Below are 9,786 nucleotides of genomic sequence, written 5' to 3' on the forward strand. Positions count from 1 at the left end.
GTTCCGTCTCTGTGAAGGACAAAGGCACATCTGCAAGTCAGGTACAGCATTCCCTAAAGCTTGCTGAGAGGTCTGGGGGGAGTGTGCACAGAAGGAAAGGGAGCGTGAGTTAGTAAGATCACGGGGTGTAGAACGTGCACCAAGACTACTAACGGCTCTGGAACAGACCCCGTGAGCTACACAGCTGGAAGCTGAAGTTAGACCGTTTCAAACAATAAAAAGGTGCAGTTCTTCAACTACAGAAACTACCTGCAGTTTTGTTGAATTCTCAATTATTTAATTACTTTAAACCAACGTTCTTCTGAAATACGTATCCACTGCTAAGTGATGCTGTTTCTCATCTTTTCAGGGAGGACAGAAGAAGGCACTCAGTACATCTTCTAACTTTAAAATCCATTCATCTTCTCCACATGCTACAATATTCGTTTGTATAAATAAAGACTAGATTAGAAATTAAATTGCGACTTTCATAACTGAGGATAGAGACTCTGCCAAAGGGATTGATGAGCTCTGGGCACCAGAGATCTGTTCCTCCTGCCTTTTTTGTGTGGGGAGACTTTAATTGGTCAGGCCAAGCAGATGTGTGTTTTCTCTTAATCAGATCATACTGGATGTTCAGCCACACTGAACTTGAATGCCACCCTGTCTGCACTGGGGATTTACCAGTCCAGTCACAGGTTAAGGCCAAGTTACCTGATCACAGGAACCTTCATTCCTTACATCATCTCCTGCATTTTTCCCCAGAAGGAAAGGATGGCAGTAGTAGCTGAACACTCTGGTAAGAAAAAAACAACACAACAAAAAAACCCCCACGCTGGTACCCAAAAAGTGCTGCTATACAAAAGATGCTGACAATAGTGATTCTTCCTCTTTTATTCCCCATCTAGCCCATTAATTTAAGGCAGTTTTCATTAAAAAAAAAACAACTTACAAGCATCATAGTGAAACTATGCAGGACTGCATTCATATTCCCACTCCCGTAATTCTGTTCAGATGTCAGTCCTGCTTGTTATAATAATGTTGGATTTCTCCACAGTCACAACTTGGGCGGGAAAAAAAAAGTTATCTACGATAAAAAATTACTATGAAGAACTGGAAGGGGAATGAAACAGGCAAGCTTCTGAAGAGACGTCTTCAATGTCTGTCAGCAAAGCAAGGTTGAGAAATCAAAGACTGCAGACCTATGAATTATTCAGTGATACACAGAGCATGCGTTCACTGCATAAAAAATGAGTGCCAGTTAGTATCTGACTTCTTGATACTGAGTTGGAATAAAAACAGGAAGATCCTGTTAAACAACTTCAGACTACATAGATAGAAGGGAGACAGCGAAGCTGCATTTAACCCAGATAATCTGACATACACAAATAGAGTGCCTGGAACAGATCAAAACCAGAAGTGGCAGACGTGATTAGTCACAGATGTTAAGTCAAAAGGAGCATCCACCATCTTCTTTTCCATTAAAACCGAGTCCAGGGGATCTGCAATGCTAAAGTAAGCAACTCAAAGGATGGGTTACCGTTCTCCAGGTCACCTTGGCTCGTCTCTGTTTATGGTGTCTTTGGGACAGATAATGTATCTGTTCCTTGTATGTCGGTGATCATAGAGGGCCAACTGCTCATTAATGGATGGGGAGCCAGGAGCCAAGCATGATAACATGGTCTCGCCAGCCAGGGTAGGGGTGTCGCCAGCCAGGGCTCAGTCCCACAATGCCCAGGCAATGGGAGCAGGGCAGGCCCAGTGATGATGGCAGACAGGGTCAGCTGATTGTCCAGACCACCAGACGAGCTTGTGGTGACGAGGCAGGTCTGAGGTCAAACTGGGAAGCCAGTCCACTGGTTAGGGTCAGGTCCAGTGATGGTGACCAGTGTCGGACACAATTGACACCCAGGCAGGTCCATAATGACAAGGCAGGTGCGAGATCAAGCTGACTACCTAGTCAGCCATGGGTTGGGGCCCAGATCTGTGGGGGCCACACCCCGGCAGGGGCATGCCTGTTGCCAGGCTGGACACCTGTACTCCTATGATGTAGCTCAAGCAGGACAGAAGGCCCAGGTTCGAGCTGAAATGGAGATCCTGCGCCCGTGGGCAGAAGGTATGGGTAAAGGCCATAGGAGAGGCTGTAGAGGGCCATTAAGGCCTACCCGTATGCTCAGGGCCCTGATATTTACACTGGATGTTTCCTCTTACCGTGTTTCTCCTCTGGCTATTGTATGAAAATGTCCTTCCTATTTGAGAATTACTCCATTGTCACTGCTCTCCATTTATAAAACGATCAGATTTGTGAGGTTCAGATTCTAACTCAGATATGGATATGGTTAAATAGTTTACGGAAATGAAAATGATACAAAGGAAGGCAACCAAGCACAATGCAACATGTAGAGCGGGCTCGCACATCATCTAGAAATACAAACTAGTGAATGCACTTTGTTCAGGGCAAAACACAAGTCCCTTCTGCAGGTCACCTTTAGTCAGTGTTTCGGAAAACAAAGACAGATCTCAGCTAGTCCAAAATAAGAAAACAGTAGGGCCTATTCCATCCTACCTTCTAAAACACTGACAATCTCCAAACTTTCCTTTTTTCCAGTTTCTCTTCCAGGAAAACCGTTAATTCTCCACAGCTAGAAACATCCTACTAGCCAGCACATTGCTGTAGAAGGCCAGTGGCAACTGTCTTTTCTAAAGAACGAACACTAACCTCTTGGCTGGTCTGAGCAATGGCACAGGTAATACCGTCAAACAAGAACAAAGACAATTCAATTACAAAGAAGAAGAAAAGTTAAATGATTGGATAAGTTCATGACAACACTGCTACGAATAAAACTAATGCCTTTCCAGTTTCTACTTCCCTCCTAACTTGCTAACAACAGTTTTCGGTCAGGACAGGCAGTGGACAAAATAAAGAGAAATGCTAGGTCCCCAAAGCCTGAGAGACATAGTAAGGGAGTGAGGACACGGTAAAAGACAAGCTCCTGTCAGGCCAGATTTTCATGATGCAATTCAGCCTGAATAAATCACTGATGAGAATGGTTCTCAACAACTGGCTTCCTAGCCACAGATTTCACCTTGATCAGTTAGAGGCAGTAGTCCTTCCAAGCACAGGCTGTCATTTTCTTCCAGTCCATTGTGAATCCCAAAGGAAAAGGATAACACCAATACCCTGGAGGCAGGTGTCGATGACCTTCTCACGTATTTTGGCCAGGTTCATCTATGTGTTACACCAACAAAAAAAAATCTAGAATTGGACTGAAGACAAGACAGCCTTGGACATGCATTCCCATGTTATCATATGTTTCTTTCCTTTCCTGCCGGTTGTGCCAATGGACTAGTTTGCGGAGTCATTATGTGACCTGGATCAGGAAACAATTCCAAACTTGAAAAAGTTTAAAACCAAAATTTTATTTAACAAAGTTTAAGGTGAAGTAACAGATGTATAGCTGCAGGTGTTAGAAACAAAAAAATTCCAATGAAATACAAGATGCAATCCAGTACACAACAATACAGAGCATCTTTATTATTGTGGACCACCCAAGGAAAGCCAGTAAAATTTTTTGTGTGCTAATCATACTTTATGCAGCTTCCTCAAATTCTGGATTAATTCTTTCTGTCACTCAACCAATTATTCTGGTCTGGGTTTCCTGCACTGATTTACAGCTTATGCATAATGTTGGCATCTCAGCTATTGAAATTATTCTTTGTTTTCAGTATTCTCTCCATCTCTGGTAAGCCCATGTGCTGCAGTGATAACCAGAAATGGAAGTTTTGTGGCCTCATGGACTCTTTAATTGTATGGCTCATTTGCATAAGCTAGTGGAGTGTTTTTAGATACATTAATTAATTTCACAACATAAGTAACTTAATGTAACTTCACCAAAATTACTTGATGCCACAGCATCAGTTTTGTTCATGCATCTGCCACTGCTGCTGTTATTTAACTCATGGAGGTGAATGTGTGTGCAATTTACTATGCACACTTACTCCTTTGCAGATCAGAAGCCTGTATGTCCCTAAGCAAAAAGGAAAAAAAAGAGTAATTTTGCCAAATGAGCACAAACTTTTAAGATCCAAGTGTCAATTTTGTGGCACTTCAAAACACAAATTTGTGCAATATCCTCCTAAACGCTGCTGGGATCCCTAATAGTACTTCTGTTCAGGCTATTGCAAAAATTGGAGTTCACAGAAATACTGTAGCATGCGCCTGATCAAGAACTTGGAGTGCTCTGTTGCTTCCTTAAAAGAGCAATGCAGGAAGGCTCTCTCAGCTGTTGCACAGTGGGTTTTACTCCTTCTTAAATTTGTTATCACAGAGGTGCTGCTACCAATGTCGCTGATGGGCGCAGCTTTGGCCAGCGGTGGGGCTGTCTTGGAGCCTTCTGGAACTGGCTCTGTCTGACATGGAGCCAGCCTCTGGTGTCCTCCCACAGAAGCCAGCCCTACAGCCCCCCAGCTACCAGAACCTTTCCACGTAAACCAAATATACCATTACTGATCACACACCCGTTTGCGCTATGTGTTGGGTTCAGCCCAGTGTATCACCAAGTTGAAATACAGACCCAGACAAAACTCTCTAGGATAGAGTAGCAAGGTCTCTTGGACTGGTGTGAGCAAAATGCAGTGGCCTGTACACCTTTTCAAGGTGTTCAGTTAGTGTTATTTGCTGCTTACTCTTAGAGTGCTGAAGTCTAACAACTGTAGCAACTGCTACAATCTGAAATTAGGTTCACTCATTTCACACTCTGTTTTATCCCCCTGTCGCATCATGTCATTAACCCAGATTATAAGCAATCTGGGGCAGCAAATGTCTCTTTACTACTGGTTCTTTGTTTGAAGGCACTTAGCATAAAAGCGCTCTGGTAAAGACCTTAGTTACAAATAGTAATTATCTAGATGCATTACTAAACTAATCCAGTATAACAATGCATACATACATTATAATTAGTAAAAAAAGCAAACAAAATTTACAAATGAATGCAATGACTGAGAAATCTTTAAAAAGAACCAATATTATCTTGGAAATTATATAGAAAAATAAACACAACCAACCTTCAGCATAAAAAAGCAGCAAAACTTTATTACTAATTACCGATTGGAAAAATGCAGGTAATACCATCACATTACAGTGTGATGATGAAGGCCTTTTTAGACCATTAGGAATACCCTTCTTGAAATCAGACATTCTAGTTAATTTTTCACTCAAGAGTGCAACAGAAACTGGCTCAGGAGATGTCAAACCTACTCAAATAAAGTTTATAGACCTTGGAATAGCACTATAATTTTGGTGATGTATTTGTGTATACAGCAATAGTGAACCTGAAAGTAAGTGTCCAATTTGATAATCAGATTTTTAAGTTAGTTTTGAAAAGCTGGAACAAAAAAGGTCCACAAATACAGTTTAAAGGATAGGGGGAAAGAGAAAACGAGAGATTTTAAAATGTTCACTTTATTTAATAATTAAAGAGAAGATTGAGAGGTGATGTATTTATTTTAGTTACATTACTGAGAAATACTTTAGTCAAACACAGGTTATCAGAATCAATGCAAAATTAACTAGATTAAATTCTCTGTATGGTATGACATAGAAGGCTGAAACAGAAGAGTGATGGAGTTTGTTTTGACCATAAACTCTATGAAGGCAAATGCCATTACACTGGGATTTTCCTTAAATAACAAATATCCAAGAAGAATAATTCAAATAGGACCTTGCTTGCTGACAGAATCTAGAGCCAAAGTTCACATGGATTTTTAAGTTCCTTTACAGATCATTTTAGACTCTATCACAAATCATTATTATTTAAGGAATAAAGGGTTTGTAAATTGCATCCATGGACATATTGACAAGCCCTCCAAAGACTATGAAATGAGTATGGGATGACTCGCCCTGATGTAGACACCCATGTAGCAGTCACCAATGTTCAGTCTGGTAAATTCTGCCTTAAACATCCATATCATAATCAAGACACTACCAGCAATCTCATCACTTTCTTTGGGCCTCAGAAAAAGATCCTTTGCAGTTTCCTGGCAACAGAAAAGATACATTATTGCAGATATTTGAATAATCAAATAAAATTCTACATCCTATTAGAGAGCAAAAATGCTCTTTCCACAGGAAGAGAAGCCAAGGAACTGATGAATCAGTACCTCGATAGATCTGCCCTCAACCATGAATTGTCAGCCTTCAGGTAGTTTCTTCCTTCCCTACTGTCTATGCATCTCCATTTTCTAGCATCCTGCAGCAGATCAATACAAAGGAGAAGAAATTGAAGACACAGTGGCTGAATGAAACAAAATAAATCTGTGCAGAGGGTGTATTGCAGGCCTGAAGCCTTCCGGTCTGCTTTCAAGTACTCTGAAGCCAAATTTGGACCCGAGTATCCCAAACTCAAGTGTGGAGTTATCTGTTCAGTCACCCAGGAGACCTAAGAACCATAAAAAATAGTCAAAGGCCAAGCTTTAAGCACAAAACTCTGCATTGTAAGAATGGAAAAAAAAAAAATAATAACCGGAGCATGACTTTGAAAGATATTTTCTGTGTAGGAAGGACAGAAATGAAGGTAAAGATCATACGGCAGCAATTACACATGCAAGCACATAATGTAAAGAAACCAAATAATGGATAAAGCGATCTCTTCAGGTGCATGTAGATTTGAGAAAAAAGTCTACCAGGTGTTTGCAAATAGCATCAAAAAGTTTATGTCCATACATACATTATCAGGAGGTATTAAAAAAGGAATAATGCTACTGAGAATTATGGAAATCCTTAACTTCCCAGACACAAACTGGAAAACAGATGGTAGTAACAATGGCTGTGTCTAAGCAGTCACACAGGTGATAACCAACAACTTCCTCACAGAATAATCCCAGAACCAGTAGAAGGAGATATACGTTAACATTTTGTTTTGCTAAGAAAGGGAGATTTTATTGTAACTCTGACCATAAAAAAAACCACCCTCCATTTGAATGTTGATTCAGTTTAAATTAAATGGAAGGACAAATAAAAACAGGCCTGTATCTAAGCTGCTTACTTAATAAGAGACAAGTGTAACTAGTCAGACTTACGAGTTGAATATGAAAGGACCTCGAAATTTCTTTTAAGACAAAGGTGCTAAAAATGCTTTTTTAGCATTGGCAGCAGAGAACTGGGTAACTCAGGAAGTGTATCCTAGGCTGTTCTCCTGTCTGTGAGTCTGACATACATCCTTCTTCACTTGAAGATGCTGCATTAGCACTGTAATGCCAGTTATGACTGAACTGCTGATAACTTCAGTCAGGGAAGGAATCACCTGCATCTCTGTAACAGACCTTTCACTTTCAATGTCAGTTTTCTTTGTACTTAGGGAAAATGATCAGATGACACACGCTCAAAGACAAGCAGCATGCAAGTGGCACACGCAGCCCTATTTGTCTTTTGCCACAACCTGCCTACATTATCAAGACAGAACAGAAGGTTCAGGTCAGCTCATGGATGAAAACCAGTTAGTCAAAGCAGAACCTGAGCAAGAAAGTGGTTATAATGTTAGGTAAATTAAAGTAAATGGAAGTATTTTGGAAAGCTTTCTATCACATATACACTTCTTTGGCTGAAGGTACACACAATTGGAGCAGCCAGTGTGTAGTTTAGACATATTATCAGACTCTCAGACATAAGCAGCTTTAAAGAAAACTCCCATTAAATATTAGGAAAAAAAGCCAACTGCTGTGAGGGTGTCAAGCACAGGAACAGGAGCCCACAAGGGCTGTGGGATCTCCCTGGATGTACTCAAAAAAAACCCAAGCAAGGCACTGAGTAACTTAATCTAATGAGTTCTGCATGGAATAGGGTTGTTGGATCAGATGACTCCCAAGAGATCCTTCCAACCAAAATTATTCTGACTTTATTCTATTATTTCTTTCTTAAGCTATACTCTCAGATAACAGCAACAATGAATAACACTTTCCCTTAGAGGATTCAATCCTATCCCACTGGATGATGACTTGGATTAACCAATCAGACTTTAACTTTACAGAATACTGCAGATTATTTCCTCAGCAGTGTGTTAACCACAAGAACATCAAGCTGACTGAGTACACTTGCACTGGCTTCTCTTTGGATAAACACCCAAATTCCAAGTTGTGTGCACACAGAAAATATGAAGATCATCCGATGTTCTAAATTGTGATACTGTCATAATCATCTCAATGGCACAACAGAACTTTTTTATCTATCAGAGTGCAAATCTGCTTATGCTTACTTGTATTCCAAAACACACTTCTTTTTGATCTTGCCTTTTCTAACACAGATAGCAACCTGAGCATTAAAAACAAGAACAGCACATAAAAGCCCTATCAAAGAAAAATATTCCAGGACATACACAATTATACCCAAGAGGAAAGGAAGAGAAAAGAACAAGGCAGAGAAGAGACATTAGCCACACAATAATGTGCTACTGGAAAGCAGGTTCTTGAGGCTGAAATCACTGAAAAAATAAGAAATTACAGAATTAAGATTGGCTCATTTGTATAGATGGCCATCCAACCTGCATTCCTTATATCCCTGACTGCTAGAGACCCTAAAAGGTGCGGTTCTTGAAACCTTGAACTAATTACTCACAGCGAGTGGAGCATTTTAAATGCAGTATTCTTGCTCCAGTTCCTTTCCTCTGAAATAGGGATAATCACACCATCACAGCCCAATTGAGTACTGAGAAGTTAATTGATGTTTGTGAAGCATTCCAGCAGGATCCTGATGAAGAGCATGGCAACACCTACGTGGAAGCTAGTAACTCCATTCAATGTGGCATTTAAGTGGCATGTGGTGAATAATGCCCAGGGCAACACAGTGAAGGATGATTAAAAGCAATATTGACTGGTTACCTCCTCTGTTGGTACTCTCCATCCTTCACACTGAGTGAAGTAAGTTCCTGTAGAAAAAATAGCCCACAAAGATGTAATTGAAGTCTGTATCATCAAGCTGATTTCCAAATTCTGAGGACAACCGCTCTTATCTTGGCACCTTAATATTAAATTACCTTTTATAATGCGTCCACTAAATTATCATACAAGTACATGGCCTTATGGAAGGAAGCACGACCCGGCAGCGCACAGTACTGGATGTGTGGGCATGCACACACGCACTGTGCGTGCATATCCGCCACACATTAACGCTACCGTGCGTGTGTCCGGCCTTGCTGTGGCGCTCAGCCACCGAATGCCCGGACTCCTTCCCCCTTGCCCTCCCGCTGTAGGTCCCCGTCCCCGTCGCCCTCCCCGTCCCCGTCGGATGAGCTCTGCGAGCGCCGAGGGAGGCAGGCCGCCTGCGCCCAGCTGAGCGGCACCTCTCCCCTCCCCGCCTCCGTAACATGGCGCCCGTGTCGTCCCGGCCCCGGCCCCCGCCCCCGCGCGCCGCGGTGCCCGGGCCCGCCAGAACCGGGCTGCCAGGCCTGAGTCACCGCCGCCTCCCGCGGAGCCGCCTCCCGCCGCGCCCTCCCAGCCGCCCGGGCACCGCCCGGCACACAGCAGCCGCGGCTGTTGCCAGGCTGAATAAGATAGAACATGAAAGGCCAAGTAACAGCAGCTGCCACGCCCGGGGCTGCGGGGAATCTCGCTTAACCCTTCTCCGCCTGCGCCCGCAGTGGCCCCGGCTCCAGGAGAGGCTGCACTGCCGGCCTGGCCGCCCCTCCGTCAGCGAGGCCGGGGTGCGAGTGACAGTTTATGGAAGGAAGCCGGGAGGTGGGGGGGCCACCGGTACGGCCTCAGATACCCTTTGCACGGCACCTCCAGGGAGATGAGGGCCACCGGTATGGCCTCAGA

General features: G+C 42.7%; 1 long non-coding RNA gene across 1 annotated transcript; it reads right to left on the reverse strand.

The window, feature by feature from the left end:
• Nucleotides 1–5,474: 5,474 nt before the first annotated feature.
• LOC132316784 (uncharacterized) lies at nucleotides 5,475–9,184 on the reverse strand. Its single transcript, XR_009483939.1, has 4 exons — nucleotides 9,006–9,184; nucleotides 8,851–8,897; nucleotides 6,139–6,227; nucleotides 5,475–6,015 (listed from the first exon to the last, which is right to left on the reverse strand). It is a non-coding gene; the product is annotated as an uncharacterized LOC132316784 (long non-coding RNA).
• Between the last annotated feature and the right edge of the window lie 602 nt (nucleotides 9,185–9,786).

This window comes from Gavia stellata, chromosome 3 (genome assembly GCF_030936135.1).
Source record: "Gavia stellata isolate bGavSte3 chromosome 3, bGavSte3.hap2, whole genome shotgun sequence".
NCBI classification, from domain to species: domain Eukaryota; kingdom Metazoa; phylum Chordata; class Aves; order Gaviiformes; family Gaviidae; genus Gavia; species Gavia stellata.